This window comes from Leucoraja erinacea, chromosome 29 (assembly GCF_028641065.1).
Source record: "Leucoraja erinacea ecotype New England chromosome 29, Leri_hhj_1, whole genome shotgun sequence".
NCBI lineage: Eukaryota > Metazoa > Chordata > Chondrichthyes > Rajiformes > Rajidae > Leucoraja > Leucoraja erinaceus.
In genome coordinates this window covers 2,013,699-2,022,957 of record NC_073405.1, presented here as the reverse complement: position 1 = coordinate 2,022,957, position 9,259 = coordinate 2,013,699, and the positions used below count along the sequence as shown (strand labels likewise).

Below are 9,259 nucleotides of genomic sequence, written 5' to 3'. Positions count from 1 at the left end.
TTAAACCTATGTCCTCTGGTTCTCGATTCCCCAACTCTGGGTAAGAGACTGTGTGACTACCTGATCTATTCCTCTCATGGTTTTGTCCACAATGTACACAATCGTTGTACCTTGAATCTAGAATACGTTGTATACACCCATGACTATGTGTGAAATAGTTGGCCATTAGGTTCCAGAGACGCTGTCTGTCCCACTGAGTTACTCCAGCATTTTGTGTCTATCTTCGGTGTAAACCAGCATCTGCGGTTCCTGCCTGCAACACTGAAAACCCTGTCCCTTTGTCAACTTGAAGCCCGGCTGACCCTGGAGAATATCAATAATCCCACAGCCACTGAAGCACAGGAGGTTCTTTGTGGACTGGCCAGGACAACATTTATCTCTTAAACTGCATTGGAACAAACTATCAGGGCAATCCGATTAGTATTCAGTGGGCAATGCTCACATTGGCTGCTGTTATACCTACATTGCAACAGTCATTATATTCCAGAGATATGTCATTGACTACAAGGTCATCTTGAGGTTTAGCATAAGAAGGAACTGCAGATGCTGGTCTACACTACGATAGACACAAAACGCTGGAGTAACTCAGCGGGACAGGCAGCATCTCTGGATTGAAGGATTGGGTGACGTTTCAGACTGAAGAAGGGTTTCGACCCAAAATATCACCCATTCCTTCTCTCCAGAGATGCTGCCTGTCTCCAGTGTTTTGTGTTCACCTTTAGTTTAGTTTACAGTGAAGAAACAGGCCCTTCGGCCCACTAGGTGCGTGCCAACCAGTGCTCACCCCCTACACTAGAAACATAGATACTTAGAAATTAGGTGCAGGAGTAGGCCATTCGGCCCTTCGAGCCTGCACCGCCATTCAATATGATCATGGCTGATCACTAGTTCTATCCTACACAATAGAGACAATTCAGAGGCCAATTAACCTACAAACCTGCACGTCTTTGGAGTGTGGGAGGAAACCAGAGCACCCGGAGAAAACCCACGCAGTCCCGGGAAAGAACTCTGTATGGACAGCACCCGTAGTCAGGATGGAACCTGGGTCTCTGGCGCTGTGAGGCAGTGACTCTGAGGGGCCTGTTCCTATGATGTACTTTTTTACAATGTTCTAAGCAGGAGAAATGTTCCCCATGTTGGGGGTGGGAGTCCAGAACCAGGGGCCACAGTTTAAGAATAAAGGGGTCGGCCATTTAGGACTGAGATGACGAAAAACTTGTGAATCTGTGGAATTCTCTGCCACAGAAGGCAGTGGAGGCCAATTCACTGGATGTTTTCAAGAGAGAGTTAGATTAGCTCTCAGGGCTAACGGAATCAAGGGATATGGGGAGAAAGCAGGAACGGGGTACTGATTGTGGATGATTAGCCATGATCACATTTAAATGGCGGTGCTGAGGAAAAACGTTGGAGTTGAATGGGAATTCTCTACTCCAGTGCACACTATGTTCTCAAGCATTATTTAAAATATCAGGGGAGCTTCAAGAGCCCCGTACTGTTAGGGATGATTAGCCATGGCTCCACCAGGCTGGCTCGAGTTGAGGCTGGCCTGGAGATTTTCTTGTGTGTGGGGGGGGGGGGGCTCTTGTGGGCTCTGCCCCTCACGCCTCAGGGGGCAGGGGCTGTAGGAATCCTGTATTACTGGGTCGAGACGGAACTTGCTGGTTTAACCCCCTCTTTGCCCCCACCGTTCTAGCGCGGCAACTGTCTGTATCTCTCCAATCCTGCCCCCCCCTCCCTCACACACATTCTTTCTCCCCCTCTCTCCTCCACCCCCCCCCCCTCTCTCCCCCTACCCCCTCCCCTATTCTCTCCCCCCCTTTCTCCCCCTCTCTTCCCCTCACTCTCTCTACCCTCTATACTTACAAAATGCTTAAAGGGTTGGACAGGCTAGATGCAGGAAGATTGTTCCCGATGTTGGGGAAGTCCAGGACAAGGGGTCACAGCTTAAGGATAAGGGGGAAATCCTTTAAAACCGAGATGAGGAGAACTTTTTTCACACAGAGAGTGGTGAATCTCTGGAACTCTCTGCCACAGAGGGTAGTTGAGGCCACACAGTTCATTGGCTATATTTAAGAGGGAGTTAGATGTGGCCCTTGTGGCTAAGGGGATCAGGGGGTATGGAGAGAAGGCAGGTACGGGATACTGAGTTGGATGATCAGCCATGATCATATTGAATGGCGAATGGTGCAGGCTCGAAGGGCCGAATGGCCTACTCCTGCACCTAATTTCTATGTTTCTATGTTACCCCCTTCTCTCTCTACCCCCCCTCTCCACCCCTCCCCTTAACAGCCCCCACCCCCCAGACACTCCCTGCGCCACCCCTTTCCGCACTTCTGCAGGTTTGGGGGTGACGTCTCGCCTGACAATGTCACAACCCCCTCCTCCCTAACTGTGGGGGCAACTTTGCGGGTGGAAGCCGCAAGCCTTGCCCCGTTACAGTGGGCAGCGACCGGCCTGGACCATCAACGATTGAGCGCCGAGAGGGTTAAACTGGGTGCTGGCTGCCCTGCGAGTTTCATTCGCAGATAAGCGTCGGGGTTTAAGGAGTATTTGCAGGACTGGCTCTGCTGTGCACACACACACGCACCAGGATCTAGCAGAGAGGCTGCCTGTACCGAGATCAGGCGCTGGCAGGAAAATTCTCACTCACTCATTCACTCACTGCAGGGAGTTCGAGTCCCGGAGCCCAGGAGAGCGAAAGAAGTCTCCTCAACTCACTGAAGACAAGTAATGCCTTGAAGCGGCCGAGCTGAGTCGCCGTCACCCGGGTAAGTTGTGGGGAAGGTTACACAAAAAAGCTGGAGAAACTCAGCGGGTGCAGCAGCATCTATGGAGCGAAGTTCCTTCGCTCCATAGATGCTGCTGCACCCGCTGAGTTTCTCCAGCTTTTTTGTGTAACCTTCGATTCTCCAGCATCTGCAGTTCCCTCTTAAACACAAGTTGTGGGGAAGTTTGACTTTAAGCGACTTTAGTTCTACATGTGTCCACTGCCGACAACGTCCACATTGTCCTTCGTCTCCTTCGATCTCTCGTTTTCACGCCTTGCCCTTCCATATCTCCACTCCCCCCCCTCCCCTCCCCTGACTCTCCGTCTGAAGAAGGGTCTCGACCCAAAACGTCACCCATTCCTTCTCTCCAGAGACGCTGCCTGTCCCGCTGAGTTACTCCAGCATTTTGTGTCTACCTTCGGGTACGACTTCGCTCATTGATTAGGGTTCGGGCTGGAGCAGGGAGTGCAGTTCTGCCCCCACCCGTAACACGGCAAAGGGGTAGGAGCTACCTGGGGTTGTAGTGCTTGAGGGGGGGGGGGGGGGGGGGGGGGGGGGGGGGGGGAGTGTGGGAGTGTGGGAGAGAGAGGGCTGCCAAAAAAAAGTTTCAAAGTTCAGCTCAACCACTGCCCCAGTCTGGATGTTGTGATCGTCTCCGCCTCAACTACCTCCTCTGGCAGCTCGTTCCATCCACCCACCCCCCTCTGAGTGAAAACAAAAGTTGCCCCTCGGGTTCCTATTAAAATAGAAACATAGAAACATAGAAATTAGGTGCAGGAGTAGAGGCCATTCGGCCCTTCGAGCCTGCACCGCCATTCAATATGATCATGGCTGATCATCCAACTCAGTATCCCGTACCTGCCTTCTCTCCATACCCCCTGATCCCCTTAGCCACAAGGGCCACATCTAACTCCCTCTTAAATATAGCCAATGAACTGTGTGGCCTCAACTACCCTCTGTGGCAGAGAGTTCCAGAGATTCACCACTCTCTGTGTGAAAAAAGTTCTTCTCATCTCGGTTTTAAAGGATTTCCCCTTTATCCTTAAGCTGTGACCCCTTGTCCTGGACTTCCCCAACATCGGGAGCAATCTTCCTGCATCTAGCCTGTCCAACCCCTTAAGAATTTTGTAAGTTTCTATAAGATCCCCTCTCAATCTTCTAAAATCTTGCCCTTCTCACCTTAAGCTTGTGTTCTCTAGTTTAAAGTGAGTGGGCCAAGATTCAGTGTGAATCTGAGGGATGACTGTTTCACACAGAGGGTGGGTGGGTGGGTGAGTGGCTGGGTGGGTGTATGGAACGAGCTGCCACAGGAGGCCGGGTCAATAGCAACATTTAGACAGGTGCAGCAGCTCAGCTGGTAGAGTTGCTGCCTTACGGCGCCAGAGACCCGGGTTCGATCCTGACCTCGGGTGCTGCGTGTGTGGAGGCTGCACGTTCTCCTGTGACCTCGTGGGTTTCCTCCGGGCGCTCCGGTTTCCTCCCACATCCCAAAGACGTGTGGCCCTCTGTAAATCGCCCCCAGTGTGTGTGTGGAGTGGGCAGGTATGTGGACAGGAAAGGTTTGTAGGTTAATTGGCTTCAGTAAAGTTGTAGATTTGTCCCTAGAGTGTATGATCCTGCTAGTGTACGAGGATCGCTGGTCAGTGTGGACTCGTTGGGCCGAAGGGCCTGTTTCCGCGCTGTATCTCTAAAGTCCAAAACCTCAACGTCTAAAGGAAACTGGGCCAAATGGGACTACCCTGAATGGGGCAATTTGGTGGGAATGGAACAGTTGGGCCGAAGGGCCTCTTTTTGCACAGCCATGTGACTGAAGATATCTTTCCACTTGTGGAAGATGGCAAAACTCGGAGTTGTAAAATGACTCATAAATACTGTCAGGAATTCTGGAGAGACCACTTTTTCCCAGAGAGTGGGCTCTGTGGAACTAATGCCCTCGGGAAAAGGTTTAAGGGAAAGACGGATAAACTCGGGAGGCAATGGGTTTGTGATAGGATGATGGAGAGGTGCAAGAGGAGACTAGTACAGAGGGGCCCAATGGCCTGCACAAGGTACAATGTTAAGCAAATTGCCGCAGATGACAGTGGAGGCCATCGATGGGAATCGCTAAAGCAGGGATAGATAGATTGTGGATTAGTACGGGTGTGTGGGGTTGTGGGGAGAAGGCAGGAGACTGGGGATGAGAAGGAAAGATAGATTAGCCACGACTCGATGGGCCGAATGGCCTAATTCTACTCCTATAAAGCTATGAACTTACGAAACAAGGAACTGCAGATGCTGGTTTACACCAAAGGTAGACACAAAATGCTGGAGTAACTCAGTGGGTCGGGCAGCATCTCTGGAGATTCTTCAATCTAAGTTAGGGTCCCGACCCAAAACCTCACCGTTCCATGTTGTAGGTTGACCTTGTGTCAGGGGTTATGGGGCGAAGGCAGGAGAATGGGGTTTGAGAAGGAACGATAAGTCAGCCATGATTCAATGGCAGGGTAGACTCGATAGGCCGAATGGCCTAATTCTGCTCCCATGACCTGAACAACTTATAAAGCTATAATGTTGAGCCTGAGTTCTGGAGTGAGTGGAGGAAATGTTTCTGCTCACAGAATGTGCCACAGTACAGCACAGGAACAGGCCATTCGGCCCGTCCATCCGTGTCAAACACGATGCCAAAATAAACTCGTCTCCGCTGCCGGGAACATGATACATATCCCTCCATTCCCACCGAAGGTTTTGGACACCATGATGTTATCTCCCTCCATCACCACCCCGGGCAGCGAGCTGCACGCTCTCACCACTCTGCAAAGATAATTGGAGTCACACAGCATGGAAACAGGCCCTTCGGCCCAACTTGCCCATGCCGACCAACATTCCCCATCTGCACTAGTCCCACCTGCCCGCGTTTGGCCCATATCCCTCCAAACGTGTCCTATCCCTGCACCAGTCCAACTGTTTCATCAACATTGTCCTCGCCTCAACTACCTCCTGCACTTTGTGGGTTTTTTTTTTGCGTTAAAAGCTTTTCAACTAAGATGTTGAATGTGGCAGCGAGCTGCAGTCGGTGTGAGTGGTCCTCTGCTCCTCTGGCTGTTTCCCCGATACATCTCATCAGCAGTTTCCCAGAATGTTTCCTCCCATCTGGAATCACACAAAGAATATCTGTGAAGAATGAGCAGCAATGTCATAAGTGATAGGAGCAGAATTAGGCCATTCGGCCCATCGAATCTACTCCGCCATTCAACCGTGGCTGATCTATCTCTCCCTCCTAACCCCATTCTCCTGCCTTCTCCCCATAACCCCTGACACCCGTACTGATCAAGAATCTATCTATCTCTGCCTTAAATATATCCACTGACTTGTGGCCTCCACAGCCTTCAGTGGCAAAGAATTCCACAGATTCACCACCCTCTGCTAAAGGAATTCCTTCTCATCTCCTTCCTAAAGGACGTCCTTTAATTCTGAGGCTGTTCCCTCTAGTCCTAGACTCTCCCACTAGTGGAAACATCCTCTCCACATCCACTCTTTCCAGGCCTTTCAATAAGTTCCAATGAGATCCCACCCCCCCTCATTCTTCTAAACTCCAGCGAGTACTGGCCCAGCGCCGACAAACGCTCATCATATGTTCACCCACTCATTCCCGGGATTGTTCTTGTTTTGATGGGATAAGCTCCTCTCGGCTGGGAGACTAAGATGATGGATAGCCCCAGGACAGGATGCTAAGAGCAGTGTTTGTGTTAGCTGCTAGTGGTGGTGATTGCTATGAGGAGGTTAGGACACCATTGCACTATGCTGGGGTGCGTTAATAGTCCATCTTAAAAAGTTATTAATAACTTCAACCCATGTCACTTTATGAGGCAAGCATCCAGGACAAATAGTTTGCATTGCGAAATTAGAATTAGTTTCTTTACTATTGAGTTTGGCATAGTTTTCTGCAGCGGGCTCTGGAATAATGTATAACTTCTGTTCCATGCATTATGTATAATTCATCAGAAATTGCAGTTCAGTTAACAAAAAGCCTCCATTCAGCTGTCCTTGAGATAGCCAACACTGTGAAACTTTAGTGGTTTAGAGATACAGCATGGAGAAAGGCCCTTCGGCCCACCGAGTCCATGCCTACACTAGTTCTGTCCAACGCACTCGGGACATTTTACAGATTATAATGAACCGACAAAGCTGCACGTCTTTGGATTGTGGGAGGAAACCGGAGCACCCTGAGGGGAAAACCCACGCAGGTCACGGGGAGAACGTGCAAACTCCGTACAGACAGCACCCGTGGTCAGGAGCGGATTCCAGGTCTCTGGCGCTGTAAAGGGCCTGACCCACTTGGCCGTCATTAACGTGACAGGCCGGTAGTGAAGCCCGTGTCCCACGTACGTGCCCTTGGCACGCTAATTACGCAACCTCGTGGTCCGCACAGCAGTTTGGAGCGCGTGACGTCATTTGAAGATGGACACAAAATGCTGGAGAGAAGCAACGGGTGATGTTTCGGGTCGAGACTCTTCTTCAGTCTGAAAGAAGGGTCTTGACCCAAAACGTTTTGTGTCCATCTTCAATTTTCTTGGCCCCGCTCTGGGAGTAGAAGTGGGGGCGGATCCGGACCGCAACGGCCGTGAGCTCCAGGCCGAGCTCAGCGATCGTTTGCTTGCTTCTGCTGCTGTTGGAGGTGAGACGTTGCGTCACGCCAGGGTCTTGGGCCTGTCCCACTTTGGCCGTCAGTTCCGCGACAGACCGTGGGTGCGCGAAGATTTAGTTCGCTACAAAATTTTGGAGAGCCGCGCGATGTCGCGCACAACTACATACCCCCCCGCGCTCCTCAGTGGGACCGGCCACACGATGCCCGTGCACCTCAACGCCACCACGAGGTTGCGTAACTTGCGTGCCAAGGACACGTAAGTGGGACAGGCCCTTAACTGTTGCACGTGTCATGATATAGACAGAGAAACATAGAAATTAGGTGCAGGAGTAGAGGCCATTCGGCCCTTCGAGCCTGCACCGCCATTCAATATGATCATGGCTGATCATCCAACTCAGTATCCTGTACCTGCCTTCTCTCCATACCCTCTGATCCCCTTAGCCACAAGGGCCACATCTAACTCCCTCGTAAATATAGCCAATGAACTGGCCTCAACTACCCTCTGTGGCAGAGAGTTCCAGAGATTCACCACTCTCTGTGTGAAAAAAAAGTTCTTCTCATCTCGGTTTTAAAAGGATTTCCCCCTTATCCTTAAGCTGTGACCCCTTGTCCTGGACTTCCCCAACATCGGGAACAATCTTCCTGCATCTAGCCTGTCCAACCCCTTAAGAATTTTGTAAGTTTCTATAAGATCCCCTCTCAATCTTCTAAATTCTAGAGAGTATAAACCAAGTCTATCCAGTCTTTCTTCAGTCCTGACCTCCCAGGAATCAGTCTGGTGAACCGTGATATGTCTTCATGCATCACCACAGTCGTCTGGAGCGTGTGATGACATTTGAATTCCCAGTGGAAAGTTGTTTAGTGCATATTTTCTTTCGAATTATGGTGTCATTCAGAAAATTGGTCGCTGTGGGTTCGGTTTACATCCTCCCCCCCCCACAGAATATACATGTCTCAGTACAAATGGTTCCAATTGCTGTATTGTGGGTGGATGGTTCCCTGCACTGGGGGAATGGTAACTTTTGCGCGTTCCCTTGAGGGGGGCGGTTCGAAATGAGGAGAACTTGACACGTTGTGAGTGAAGAAAAAATAAATAAACAGGTAAAATCAGAACCAACTCGTCGTAGAAGCCAAATACCAAACATTGTTCCTTCACTCCCTGACCTTGCATTAACATTGAACCTTGTCGCTGCCCGTTGAACAAAATGTTTAAAACTCTATAAAAAGTGTCAAGTGTCTGAATATTCGCAATTTTTTATGAATCATCATTAGCATCAAACGTGGCAGTTGTGCCAACCACAATATCTCACCTACATGTATACAGGTACAAATGACTCAATAGAGATGACTTATTCTCGGGGACTTTCTGATTTCCAACTCCATGGCAAACTGCACCGACATCCCACCATCAGAAGCAGGTACAATCAAGATAGAAACATAGAAAATAGGTGCAGGAGTAGGCCATTCGGCCCTTCGAGCCTGCACAGCCATTCAATATGATCATGGCTGATCATCCAACTCAGTATCCCGTACCTGCCTTCTCTCCATACTCTCTGACCCCCTTAGCCACAAGGGCCACATCTAACTCCCTCTTAAATATAGCCAATGAACTGTGGCCTCAACTACATTCTGTGGCAGAGAATTCCACAGATTCACCACTCTCTGTGTGAAAAATGATTTTCTCATCTCGGTCCTAAAAGATTTCCCCCTTATCCTTAAACTGTGACCCCTTTTCTGGACTTCCCCAACATCAGGAACAATCTTCCTGCATCTAGCCTGTCCAACCCCTTAAGAATTTTGTAAGTTTCTATAAGATCCCCCCTCAATCTTCTAAATTCTAGCGAGTACAAGCCGAGAACATGGATAG

The 9,259-nt window shown here is 50.0% G+C and overlaps 1 protein-coding gene across 2 annotated transcripts in view; it reads left to right on the top strand.

The window, feature by feature from the left end:
* Positions 1–2,559: 2,559 nt before the first annotated feature.
* Positions 2,560–9,259, top strand: part of LOC129710960 (cAMP-specific 3',5'-cyclic phosphodiesterase 4C-like) — a 159,257-nt gene continuing 152,557 nt past the window's right edge. Inside the window, exon 1 of one of the 2 annotated variants that reach the window (XM_055658283.1) lies at positions 2,560–2,768. The gene's annotated coding sequence lies outside the window, so the exon portion shown is untranslated. The remainder of the gene's footprint in view (positions 2,769–9,259) is intronic. The other variant, XM_055658285.1, reaches the window with a different exon arrangement.